The 13746-nt window shown below is 44.3% G+C and overlaps 1 protein-coding gene across 13 annotated transcripts in view; it reads right to left on the bottom strand.

Annotated features, from left to right (window-relative positions):
* Window positions 1–13746, bottom strand: part of svila (supervillin a) — a 42303-nt gene that overhangs the window by 23910 nt on the left and 4647 nt on the right. For 12 of the 13 annotated variants that reach the window (XM_029842889.1, XM_029842891.1, XM_029842893.1 and 9 more), the window contains exons 2-3: window positions 1844–1910; window positions 711–802 (exon numbers count right to left, since the gene is read on the bottom strand). The gene's annotated coding sequence lies outside the window, so the exon portion shown is untranslated. Of the gene's footprint in view, window positions 1–710; window positions 803–1843; window positions 1911–9788; window positions 9891–13746 lie in introns of all 13 variants that reach the window. The other variant, XM_029842890.1, reaches the window with a different exon arrangement.

Raw genomic sequence — 13746 nt, 5'->3', positions numbered from 1 at the left:
CGGTCCTCAGGGGAACAAATGTACAGCAGAGGTGAGAGGACACAGCCTACAGGGGTCCAGCAGAATGGTGGTGGACACCTGAATAGGAGCTGCTAACAAGCATCATCATCTATACGTCTGCAGGCAGAAACGTGTTGATGGTGTGATGGGACGTGTGAGAGGAGAAACGTCTTTGCATCATCCATCCCCTGCCAGCCATGTGTGGGGTTAGGGTCAGGGTTAGGGTCAGGGTCAGGGTCAGGGTTAGGGTTAGGGTCAGGGTCAGGGTTAGGGTTAACTCTAATAGGTCCTTCAGTGGCTGAACAATCCTGATGATGACGTTTGCAACCAGCATTTTCAAGACATTTGGGATGAGGGGAGAGCCAGAAGGTGTTTAAATTAAGACTTCTTTACCTACAATACTGAAATTCCATCTATTAATACGTGACTTCTTTTAGGTAATATTTACTGACTGGCTACATTCTGTCACTCTTAATTTGATCTGATCTACATCCCAGAATCACAACCAGATTTGGTTAAACACCAAAAGGTCATAATCCAACCACGTTAAATGCTACTGAATACAGATCGTTTAAAGCTGCATTGGTAACTTTTATTAATTAATACACTGACACAGTAGTATGCATCAACCTGCAAGGACAAAGGGCTGTTGAAGAACGTCTTGAAGGTTATTCAACTGAGGAGCAGAAATGCAAAAACTGCTGACTCACCTTTGGGACACCTGGCCGAGAGTCTAACCTCTATGTCCTCGGTGCTCTTGGCTGGGTCGTCTTTTTCCACTGAAATAAATTCCCTCTGGAAGCTGTGGGGGGGCAGGAAAACACCGTGATGTTGCAGCATGGCTGAGCTGTGGGTGGCTACCCTGACCCTGACCCTGACCCCCTGACCCTAACACTGATCCTAGCCCTGACCCTGATCCTAGCCCTGACCCTGACCCTAACCCTGACCCTGACCCCCTAACCCTGACCCTAACCCTAACAACTACTACCCTATTCATCCACTCATCACATGTGCTCAACCCAGGAATCCTTGATGTTCCCAACAGTTCATGAACTTTGACCCTGACCCAGTGAGGGCAGAACACAGACACTCTCTGGCCTCAGGTTAAATCCACAGTTGGCTTTAAACAGGATTTATGATGTGCTGCTGGAGTCAGGACACACACTCTGCAGCTGTGTGTTCCAGTAACAGCTGACACATCAACACATCGATGCAGCAACAACAGGTGAACGACTTTGACCTTCCACATTTCCAATTTAACGACGTGTCAAAGACCGAGAAACCTCTTCCTGTCCTTCACGGAGGAGGCCTGAAAGGTGGGACACTGTCTGGAGATATGAGAGGTTGGACTTGAGCTAGAGGCAGAAAAAGACTCTTCTTGGGACTTTATCCAAGGCCACATCCTCAATGGACACAGAAACACTTGGAATATGTTGATTTCTGCCTAATTAGGCACATTATGATAGCTTGTCATTTTAATAAAAACACTCATTCTTAAAACTAAAATAATTCATAAAAAATACATTTCTTTATGATCAAAAGTAGTCGAGCTATTTAATATCATTTGAAAGGATGAAGCTGAACGGCTAAAACATGCAGCTTTGGTCTGATCATGATTTCAGTTATGATTTAAATCATGGAGTTGGCGTCCTGAGACTTTTTCTAATCTTTTGTTCGTGTTTTTGTACTTAATGTTCAAGAAGAGAGAAAAAGCCAAAGTTACCTGTGCATGGAATATTTCCAAATACTGTAAGTTTACATTTGTAATCAAAACCACCAAATGGGACTGAAGTGAGAAAAATCCAACATAATCTGGCACAGTCATTATCTTCCAGTATTTTACCTCACAGTCGGCTTCTGCAGCACTCTGGAATGACTCCGTTTATTCCTGGGGGTTTCACTCCCAAGTCCTGTGAAGGACAACAACAACAAAAGAACATGAGTCTTGATGAAATGTTCCTTTACTAAATCCAGTTTTAACTTTAAAGCTGAAGCATCATGTGTTCATTAGGTGGACGTCCTTAACGAGCACAGATGATGTGGAAAATGACGATTAAATGACTTCAAATAATCCGTGAACAGAACAGAAGACAGGGATCATCTGTGCGAGGTCAAAGGTGAAGACGATGATAAATAATAAAGGTGAAGCTCCTGAAGATCCTCCTGGGAAATGTTGGCTTCCTACTCCAACGCTCTGTGTTGGAGCCAGTTCTTAGAGGTGTGAGCTGAAGACGTCTGGGACAAACGACCTGATCAGCTTTTCTTTTCTTCCCCTATCCTGCTCCACCCTCATTAGTAGAAGTTAAGGATGTTTGGGGTGCTGCTTCCAACCCCCCCCCCCATGACAGAGAGCTGGTATAGGAGAGGAAAGGAGGGTTCTGTCAGATGGTTCTGTAATGTTTCAGAGAACAAAACCGGTGACGGAGAATCCAAGCTGACCTTAGGAACGGTGATCATGCAGATAATAGAGCACATTTGATGTATACACTTGAGCCAATGACAACCTTCTTCAAATTACTTTAAAATTTCAGTTTAACTATTTTAAAACCACGTAGTGTTGGACTTTGGGTTGGTTCAGATATGTGAGCTTTAAGGGTTAGGGTTAGGGTTAGGTGTTATCTTTTACTAAATACATGCACTCCTACATGATTTAAAATATATAATTTAATACATTATTCAAAATAAATAAAGCTTTTAAGCATAACGCACATACTGACAAAGACCAACAATGTCTAGCAGTGAGGCAGAATTAAATTAAATTAAATTAAATAAAAGCCTCGTGGTGTGGCCGGGATGGGCCTGACGAACCCACCCGGCACCATGAAGAATATCAAGAATTGATTTTAATCATTAATCTTGAATCTGACTGCTAAGGAGCCTATAAACTGATGGACAATTACAACAAACTACCAGACCAGCAACAGGCCAGCAACAGACCAGCAACAGACCAGCAACAGACCAGCAACAGACCAACAACAGACCAACAACAGGCCAGCAACAGACCAACAACAGGCCAGCAACAGGCCAGCAACAGACCAGCAACAGACCAACAACAGACCAGCAACAGAAATGAGAGAAAAGAACAAACAGAAAAAACAACACACAAACAAACAACAAACCAAAAAAGGACTGAAAACATCACACACTCTCACACACACTCACACACACTCACACACACACACACACACACTGGTGTGTATTCTTATCTCGTACCACCCCCAGGAAGTGGCCTGATCAGGGCTGATGATCAATGGAATATCATCATCAATATCACATATAATCCCGCTCCATCTGTTTCAGGAGCAGTTGGAGCTTTGGAACAATTGCATGTGACGTTTGTTTGCTTTGTTACATTGTTACAGCAAACGCGAGGCTGTTGGTAATGATGGCGTTGTGTAGCATAACTCAGGGTTACAGGATGGCCTGGACTGAGGCGTGGTAGCGTTCCCGTGGTGACGGGAAAATGAACACAGAGCAAAATAAAACTGACGGCTACACATGTAACTCAGCGACCGGTTTAATTTCTAATAGTGCGAGTTCATAATCAGCCTTAGTTACACTGCACAGACCTACACTTATGTGACATAAATGATATAGAAGACTTATGTGGAATTATATAGAAGACCAAGAGAAGTAAGCAAGGAGGCAGCAGAGGCTGGACCAAGGTCCAACCTGAGATATTGGATTAACTTCAATTCCTGGATTACACTGAGCCCAAAAGGAAATGTGTCACTCTATGTGTGTGTGTGTGTGTGTGTGTGTGTGTGTGTGCGTGCGTGCGTGTGCGTGTGCGAACACCCCCGTCCCACCAACCAATCCCACCTACTTTGTTCATCGGTAATTCTAGCCTTAGAGAGGCTTAAGCGAGAATTCAAGAAAAACAGATGGACCATCTAAATGGGATGAAAACCCAAACAGCAGGTTTGGAGGACAAGAAGAAGTTCTATATTCAATAAAAATCACCGAAGTACTAGAAACAAAACTGGAAGAAAATGAGCTGTTGTCCATCAGGATTCACCGACATTTGGAGCTGTTCTGAGAACCCAACCATTTAATTCCTATCAGATCGATTAGGAACAAAACAGAGCTAAAGTTATACATAACAAATCACAAATTCTACAGTGAAGAACGATGACAGCAACCGTCTAAGATCAAGTGGTTCAGATGGTTTTAACGGTTAAATGGATTTATTATATAAAAATAATGGGGCAAAGTCAATGAAGATGATCTGATTGAATAGCAACTATATAATAAGCACCTCTGAACTTTGTGCTCATTTAAATGCACATAAAATGCTCCAACCACACAAACATTATATGGCCCAGTCTTTCAAGGGTGACCACTAAACAAATGATCATTTTTTGTAACATTCCTCTTCGTATAATGAAATTAAGTTACTTCACAAGTGGAGACCTAATTTAGAGAACTGAGAGATTTTAATCAGTAACTTGGTAGATATGGTTTGTTATCCAGCCACAGTACACTAAAATAGATCCATGCAGTCTCATATCTGGCTTCAAGAAGTGGAGCAACCTAGAAATAGCTTTTTACTTTAACAGCCCCCCCCCCCCGTCGTGCCCTTGAATTCAGCACTGGAGAAACAGAGCTGGAGACAGGACAGGACAGGATGGACAGCTGGACAAAAGTCCTCCTCGTACCTTGGCTGTAGAACGAGATGTGAGTCAAGTGATTGGAGATCCACGGATTCCGGTACATAATGGAAGAGAGGTGAGGAACGATGGGGGGAGCAAATGGAAAGAAAGAGGAAAACTGCTGGAGAGGCAGCTCCAGAAGTCACGACTCCAGCTCCAGAGGAGACGGGGGAGCAGGTGAGGCGGGGGATGAACCAGGGGATAGAGTCATCCCAGACCTGCAGCGCTTCTGCTCCAGCTCCGTCCACCCACAGGCACCAGGTAACAGCCCCCGCCCCAACGACCTGCGGGGCTAAAGCTGCTCACAATGGCTAATTAAGCTCATTAGCCCAGGAAGGCAACAGATCCCATCTGACTGCAGAGAACAGTGGCAGAATGAGCGTGCGTGTGTGTGTGTGTGTGTGTGTGTGTGTGTGTGTGGAGAGAGAGAGAGAGAGAGAGAGGGTGTGTGTGTGGGGAGAGAGAGAGAGAGAGAGAGAGGGTGTGTGTGTGTGTGTGTGTGTGTGTGTGTGTGTGGAGAGAGAGAGAGAGAGAGAGACACAGAGAGAGAGAGAGAGAGAGAGGGTGTGTGTGTGGGGAGAGAGAGAGAGAGAGAGGGTGTGTGTGTGTGTGTGTGGAGAGAGAGAGAGACAGAGACAGAGAGAGAGAGGGTGTGTGTGTGTGTGTGTGGAGAGAGACAGAGACAGAGACAGAGAGAGAGAGGGTGTGTGTGCACGGAGGGTGTAGAAGAGCGCTCCCATCCCTGGACAGAACTCTACAGAAAGTGGCGAAAGCAAGGTGCATGATGGGAGGGGAAATAAAAGGGTTGAAATGACATCGCAAACTTTTCTGAGCAAGAACAAAAATGACAGAATATGAGAAAGAGCTGGAGATTGAGGACAAATGAGACTTCTGAAGAGTTCTCCTGTTTGGAGATAAATTAAAGAGAATAAATATTTAACACCTGAAAGATTACTTGTGAATCACTGTGTGTGTCACCACTGTGTGTGTCACCACTGTGTGTGTCGCCACTGTGTGTGTCGCCACTGTGTGTGTCGCCACTGTGTGTGTTACCACTGTGTGTGTCACCACTGTGTGTGTCGCCACTGTGTGTGTCGCCACTGTGTGTGTCGCCACTGTGTGTTACCACTGTGTGTGTTACCACTGTGTGTGTCGCCACTGTGTGTGTCGCCACTGTGTGTGTCACCACTGTGTGTTACCACTGTGTGTGTTACCACTGTGTGTGTCGCCACTGTGTGTGTCGCCACTGTGCGTGATATGAAGACACATTTGTTCAGTATAATTTCACAGCACAACTATCAAACATTCATTCCAGGGCTCCAGGGTCTCTCAGATAACCTCTTATCAACCCAAGCACGGCCCACACACACCGGACTGGTGGCACCAACCCAGCTGGGCCCACAGGTGTGGGACGACCTCATCAGGTGAGCACGTGACCTTGCCCGTCCATCCCAAATGATGAGTGATAAGAGCCAGAGCGCAGCAGACAAGTCTGCTCCTCCCTCAAGGGTGTTTTTCACCTCTAACTTCTTTAGTTGAAAGAATCAAAACATCAACCGACCATTGTTTCCTCAGCAGTAATTCCAAAATAATCAGGCCAGGAGAAACGATCCACAGTAGCCGTCCTGCTCCCCTCTCACCAAGCGCCATCTGGAGGCCTGACGTCTGCGTAAGGTTATTTTTTTGACTCGTCTGTCACTCGGCTGCCATCAGACCTTCAGATCTGGAGGGTTTCTACCCCGTCATCAGCAGCATGAGAAGCCAAGGATGTTCAGGCCTGGGTAGTGATTCGCTCCATCGGCCCAGAACATTACAGCCAAAATGATTTACTGGGAAAATATTTGTATGAATATTAGATCTTTTGTGGTACAATGTGAAGTAACTTTTAGTGACAGTCATGACTAGACTGTTGCCATCAGCTTTAGAGGGTGTTATGGGGCCACAGAGGCTGAACTGGAGCCTGACAGAGGTGCGGGCTCGTTTTTGGCCTCCACCGCTTTGAAAGCAACCGACATAGAAAGTTGCCTGTCAGTTAGCTGACATAAACAATGAAGTCAGCTGTAATTAAATATTAAGACTAATTTTCCACTCTAAAGCCGTGGTTACAGTACTAATGCACCTGGCTAATACCAGACTGAGAGACAAAAGATAAATTGATGTGAGTAAATTCTGCCTCTATGACACTGATTATTATGAAAAAGAGACACTTGGAGTTGCTGTAAATTAACTGGCCACAATAACGATAATGTTTAATAACGCCAGAGGCAGGGTGTAGGTTTAAAGGCCTGTGGTCACAGTCGTACTGTAAATGGCTAACACGCACTTAAAGACCAATGAAATCTAACTAGCATAGAACAGCTTTACGGCTATTGTTTAATTCATGAAAAAAAGAGACTGTTGGGGTTGCAACTTATGGGTCACCAGCTGTGATGAGTGGCAGGTAAAGGTGATGCAGAGGAAGAGTCGTGCGGGGCTAATTCTGCACACGCTCAGTCAGCTTCACATATAAAACATTTACAGCACGACTCCAGCCTGACAAGCACATGTGCACATCATTAAATAAACCCTTCCAGAAGATCATGTTCAAGCTAAAGAGGAACAAGTCAGAACATCTGAAAGGTAAGTTGACCTTTGTCTATGTCATAATCTATTACTATTTATGGCATAGCCGGTGTGTGCTGACCAATGCCACAGAAACATGAAACTTCTAAATGCAAACCTAAATTTAATTTATTTAAATGAACATTGACAGGAGAAAGAATCTAAAAAGCAAACATTTACTGTGACCTCAGTAAACAGGAAAATAAATATAGCCCAAATTTCTTGGCGTTAAGTATTTAAGTCCTAAAGTTTATTAATTTCCCTGTAAGAACAAAGACCTGTGATATGTTTTAGAATCCATTACAGTTATGATAAACGCAGAGACTAAACTAAAAGTTTCCGATTTCATTCTGGAAAATTGATGGACTGACAGAATGAATCCATCCGTCCAAAGTAAAACCTCTAAACAATGAAGCTGTGAAAGTCAAATCCTGTATCAGGGTTTGGTCCCGTGAGGGTGAGGAGCAGACGCCCCCCAGATCTGCAGTTTAGAGACAGATTTAGCTGCTCTCTACCTTCCTAGCTGAGGAAACATCTGCTAAAAACAGGAAAAATAAATGTTGAAGCTTGTTGAGCTGTTCCTGATGGAGACCACCCTTGGTCTTCACTACCACTGATGGGGGGGTTTGGTACTGTAGATGCTGTCATCGTTTATTATAGTTTAGTGTTTGATACACATCAAGTCTGGGATTTAAGATATTACCGGAATGTGACTACTGCTGTCACACTGTACTGTCTAACATCTGGAATATATATTTGAATATAAAAGATCAGATGCTTCTAGATTTACACAATACTATAAAACATTTCAAACATTTAACCCTAAAATGACCAGCATCATTATATCCTTGCTGCCAGTATTTGTTCCAAGCTCCACAGTAGCACGCCATACTTTCATATTTCTCTATCAAACAGCTGCTTTCTACCTTCGACTGAAGCAGCAACAGGGGGCGAAGTCGTTTGTTCCCATTTCGAAGCCACACGGTCATTTTACTAAATGATGTTGAGACTAACCTAGTGAACAAAACAGAGACAACCAACCAAAAAATAAGGTGGTTTTTTTGGAGTTTAATATTTTTCTGGCTGCTGAATAACAAAATGACGCCATTCGGAATGGCAGCAGTCACATTCGCACAATAACAATTATATTGATGTAGAAATATGTGAACTGTTATCACTGTTTCTAAAATGATGATGAGAGCCCTGAGGTATGGGCTTCACCATGAAGCCCTGATTCCATGAGCCCTGGGCTCAGATAGACCCACAGCCCAGCTCTTTCAGCTTCCTCTTCTGGCCACTGTCCAGACAGACCAGAGCAGAAGGGGCAGAAGGTGACCGATGAAATGCTTCTGCTTCCCGTTTCTTCCCAGTTGACACAGACGAGCTGACAGACGGTTGATCGGTGGCTGGTTGGACGCCTCCCTCGTCCCGTTAGAACACGTCTTTTTATAACGTGATGACTGCCTGCAGGCTGGTTGATTCCATCCAAATGCCCATTGTTTTCCCTCGTCAGGTCATAATGGAAGCGGGCTAATTAGCATAATCAGAACAGCGATGCTGCTAACGACAGTAGCGTCGGCAGGATCTCAATGATCATTCAGATGGATTCCTGCTGCCACAGTTCACGTCGTGGGTCAAAGCCAGCCGCAGAGACCAGCTCAAAGACCTGGAAGCTATTATTGGTTCATCAAAATTAGCCACTAATTAGATTTTAAACTGGAGCTACTGAGATTAAAATAAGAAAAGCTAGCATGGAGGAGAAAATATGCCCTTAACACCGACCACGTGGTCCAACCAGGACTCAGCCTTTGGTATTTTCATCCATGTTGTGCCAAACATTTTGTTCCCCAGTGATGAATTTTGATTTGACAGGAATATAGATTTACGGAAGTTTGCATATTTATTTCCTTAAATCAATCCCACTGTGCCATTAACCACAGGGTGAAGGTCACCCAGGTAGATGGACACCTGGACTCCAACACCTAACAAACCAGAAACCAGTTAAACCGATGAACTGGCTGGGAAGTGGGACTGGTGGGTTTTTGGAGCCGATGGTAAAAATAAGGCCGTCGCTCAAGGAGTGAGAATGAAATGAAACAACTGGACAACAATCACAGGTATTAAAAGGAAAGGTGATGTCAACGATGAACAGAAGCCAAGATGTTCAGGTGGTGTGTGTCTATTTATGTGTGTGTGTCCCAACAGTCACAGCAGCTGTGGCTCCACTCAGCCAATCAGCACTGCTGGAACAGACAGCTGACCACTCACATGCACACTCACATGCACATGCACGGCACTCAGGCTGGATTTATGGACGTGTGGAAGCCGTCATGTCAAGCGAGGATCCATTTTAATTTGGGTACATTTGAATCTTTCCACAAAGGTATTTTACTCAGACAGGTTTGGAATTTTCTTAACCATAAACCTTCAATTTTAAAAAACTGAAGATAAATCCTTCCACCTTATGTAAAAGTAATGAATGCATTTAATGGCCTTCCCTCTGAAGTTCAACAAACAACAAATGAAACCAAATACCTTTTGAAAGCGGCCGATCTTGTCAAAGGGCCATTTTAGTCCCACCTGACCGGGGCGACCTGCGAAAAGTTCCCGGGTTGTTCTGCAGAGTTGTGAAGGATTCTGGGACACAAAGACAGAGGGACGACTCTTCAAGTACTGTCCACCAGCCCGCCCTCCCACACACGTTCCCCTCTCTCCGAGACCCTATTTAGGAGCTCATGTGTTGTCAGCTCATCAACAGCGGGTGGGGCGGGGGTGGGGGTGGGGGTGGGTTCGAGGTGGTAAATTTAGAGTGGTGCTTTCCCAGATGAGCTCCAGACCACTTCAGTTCAGTGATGAAAGAGACGAGTACCCAACAGAAGATAAAGCCACTCAGCTGGTACACCTGAAGTTATTATTCCAGCATTATTTTGGATCTCTGATCTCATACAGAACGTTGGACAGTTGGACACACAGACGCCCTCGGACAGAAGCTTTCACAGACACATTTGTGGCAAAAAGAGAAGGAAAAGTGGCAAACATGGATGGCACTTTGTCTCAGGCATCAAGTGAGAACAGAACTGTGTACTGACCAGTCTGAAGGCCAGGGTCTTAAAAAGGCTGAAGAGGCCAAATGGCCATGGGCGTGCTGCACTTGTCTGGAGCCTCACCGCAAACAGCGCCATCTAGTGTTGATAATGAGGTACAACCTATAGTCGGCCCTGGTCGTTTCTAGTCTGTTTTGATGGCTTTAAAAGACAGAACAGAAAGGTTCTGAGGTTCTTCAGCTGGTCTTTTGTACTTCTAGTAAGCTTGGGAGGGTTCAGCCCCCAGCCCCCAGCCCCCCCCCCACAGCTAATCAGAGGGAAGAAACACTGTTTGTTCCAAATCCAACAGAGAAATGTTGGCACAAATCAGATTTCTGTTTAGCGCCCATTAGGCTCGATCTAAATGCTGATAGCTTGCATGTCTGACCACACCAACGTCAGCACAACATGAACAAATGGGGGCAGAAATACTTGCCTCCATGTTTTTCCATAAACAGCTGCAACAATGGTCCAGGGTGCAAAACAACCAGAAATATGGGTGCCATTAAACGCTTCCCCCTCCTCCGATGCCTTTGATGTGGATCAGTCATGCAGACAAACACTCAGCAGGTTTGTTTAACTGCTCGAGTCTGCTTACCAGCCCAGATCCAGGACGCAGATCATCTTCAACAAAAACCACCAGCTCCCGAGGAGGAAAACACAATCGACCAGAAGCTAAAAGAAACAGCTGCACAGAACTGGTGTGGATGGTAGTGCAGATGCTACATGAAGAGCAGCTAATACCTGCAGAAATCAAGTTATATTTGAGGCTACGATACTTAATACTGCAAAAAAATCCTGTCAGGCCACGTGCAGCTTTGGTGCAACAGTTAGTCGATGTGCACCATTCAGGTACAACACAAAGAAAGATTAGAAATGGACAGCATGACATAATCGGAGAACATTTTAGACATGGCAAAATAGGGGAGATCCAGAGAGGCAATACACCGTATCAACTGTATTTTGACTATATGAAAAACAAATCTCATTAGCAACCCCAGTCCATGACCAAAGGCCGGTTGGTTCTGGTAGAAAGATTCAATAATGGACCAGCTGCACATGTTGTGATTCTTGTGTTTTGTAGAGCAGATTAGAAGGAGGAGATCCAGAAAAATAACGTAGCAAAGGAAGGCGACGGGATTAGCCAAAGGAGAGAATGAAGGAAAAGCCGAGCGCGGTCTCTGAAGCCAGAAGATGGCTGGCTGGCTTTAGACGCTGAGACGGTTCCTGACCCAGTTAGGTTCCTGTCCCAGTTAGTCTCAGGTCTGTGGAACTTAGCAAATGATTTATCAGAGTTTTGCAGCTGGACGGTCTGAATGTGTTAATGTACAACGGGACAGCACCGAGTAGAAAATATCAACTGCTAATGAGGCTCAACAAATGTAGGAGGATGAGAACATCCACAATTCATCAGAAAACTGATGGAAGTCTCGGAGCGTCGTGAATTCCTTCTCTAGTAAGTTTGAGAGGCAATTTTCCTCCAGGTCAAAGGTTAAACAGACAAAGATGGTGCCAATTTATTTTTTTTTGGCATCAGGAAAAATAAAAGAAATGTAATTTTAAAAAAAGAATCTGGACAGTGTGCAGGAACCATCCAACATCTAATTCTGACAAAAATGAAAGAGTGCAGTGAACAAAGGGTGATGTCCGAGTTTGCATCACCAACATTTAAAACATGTGTTTAGCAGATGTTCATGTTTCACTGGCGAGGCTAAATCTGCACTGGAGACACGCGTTATTCCCGTCAGGCTGAGGAGGGTTAAGGTTGGTATGTTTCACTAACACAGGGTTCAGCAAGAAGATGACTGGCCAACGTTATCCTGCATCATAGCAGCAGAGCTAAAGGCACCGAACCCTAACATCAAAGATCCAGCTTTAACGACCTCCGAGTAATAGCTGAACATCTGAATCCGTTAGCACTTCAGTACTAGATTAGTAAGTGAATCTTATCTCTACTGCTAGTTGAAGGTCAAAGATTTAATGTCAAAAGGTTTAAAGCCGCTGAGTCCAGTCTGTACCCACGGCAACCAGTAACTAGCAGAACATAAAGCTCATTGCTCCAGAGTCTAAACTAATATATAAGCTTTAAAATAATGTTTACATTTCCTTTCATATATTCTTTAATTAAAATACGCTACATTTGCTAAGTTACATCCATCAAAGCCCGTCAACATATAAATGAACAACCTGACCTTGACAGTAATTACACAGCCCAAAAATATAAAAAGCTATGCATTAGATATTATATGTTGGGGAAATGTCCAGAAGCCATACCTTTAGGTTTAAAAATGTGAGGTATGCCTCTCAGGGGGGAGCAGAAGCTGAGGAAAGCCCAGTCATGAAATAATATATAGCAGAAGAAATGGCTTCAAACATCTGGATCGCAACAGCTCAGGAGGCTCAGAATTTTAGTCAAAAGGTTGAAAAAAAAAAAAAGCATCTGAGGAGAGAAGGAATTCTGATCATTCTCATTTAAATTCCAACATTGGTGGATATGATCAGGAGTTTAAGACAAGTCACACTGATTGAATGTGTGAGATCAAAGCTCCCTCCCAAGAGTGACCAGCCCGGGTCACCATCCCCGCGGGGCGGTGCCGGCCAGGAGGAGCGCTCCACCATCTCCACCAGGTTGGCCAATATGAACGGCACTCACATAAATAAGCCAGGGTCAGTTAGCAAACTAAGAATCTGGTTTAGTAGCATCACAAACAACTAAAGACAGATGGGTGTCCTCCAACAAATGGAAAAGTCCATGAGAGAAGAGCCAAGGTTTGATTTAAAAGAGACTTTTAAAAGGCCAGCACTGTATGTACATATATCATATATCTATTCATGTTATACACGTATGAACACCTTAAATATTGTGATCAAGTTCAAAGATGCTTTTCAGTAGCTGGATGACATCATCAGCACTGTGCATCAGCCTGACTGCATGTATGAGAACATGCTGAGCCATCAGGCATCCTGTAGGGATGGTTTCCTATAAAAGGCAGCTCTGGCTCCATGGAGACCAGATGGACCACGTGGAGGTGTCTCATCCACCCATCAACTCACAGACATCACAGGGTTCTTCCAAAGCCACGTGGCTTTAGATGAAGGCTACAGAGCATCTAGATGGGACCTGTTGCTGATATGGAGCCATAATGCTGCATTTCTTTGGTCTTTGGTACATGAAAACCCAAATATATAATACGTTAAAACATAAATGTGGTGTTCCTGGGGAGGGACATTCAGTGGAAGTGTTCAGTTACAGCACGCGTCACAGCTAATTCTGAGAAATGACCCGGCTCCATCAGATGATTCCTTTTCCAAGAACACATGCAGGGAAAACACACGGCAGCTTCAGAATGAACGATTCTAATAATCCTCAGGTTTCCTACACACAGACATCAAAGGTCTTCCTGCTTTAG

Source organism: Takifugu rubripes, chromosome 10 (assembly GCF_901000725.2).
Source record: "Takifugu rubripes chromosome 10, fTakRub1.2, whole genome shotgun sequence".
NCBI classification, from domain to species: domain Eukaryota; kingdom Metazoa; phylum Chordata; class Actinopteri; order Tetraodontiformes; family Tetraodontidae; genus Takifugu; species Takifugu rubripes.
The sequence above is the reverse complement of the archived record's forward strand: the minus strand, read 5'-3'. Positions and strand labels throughout refer to the sequence as shown.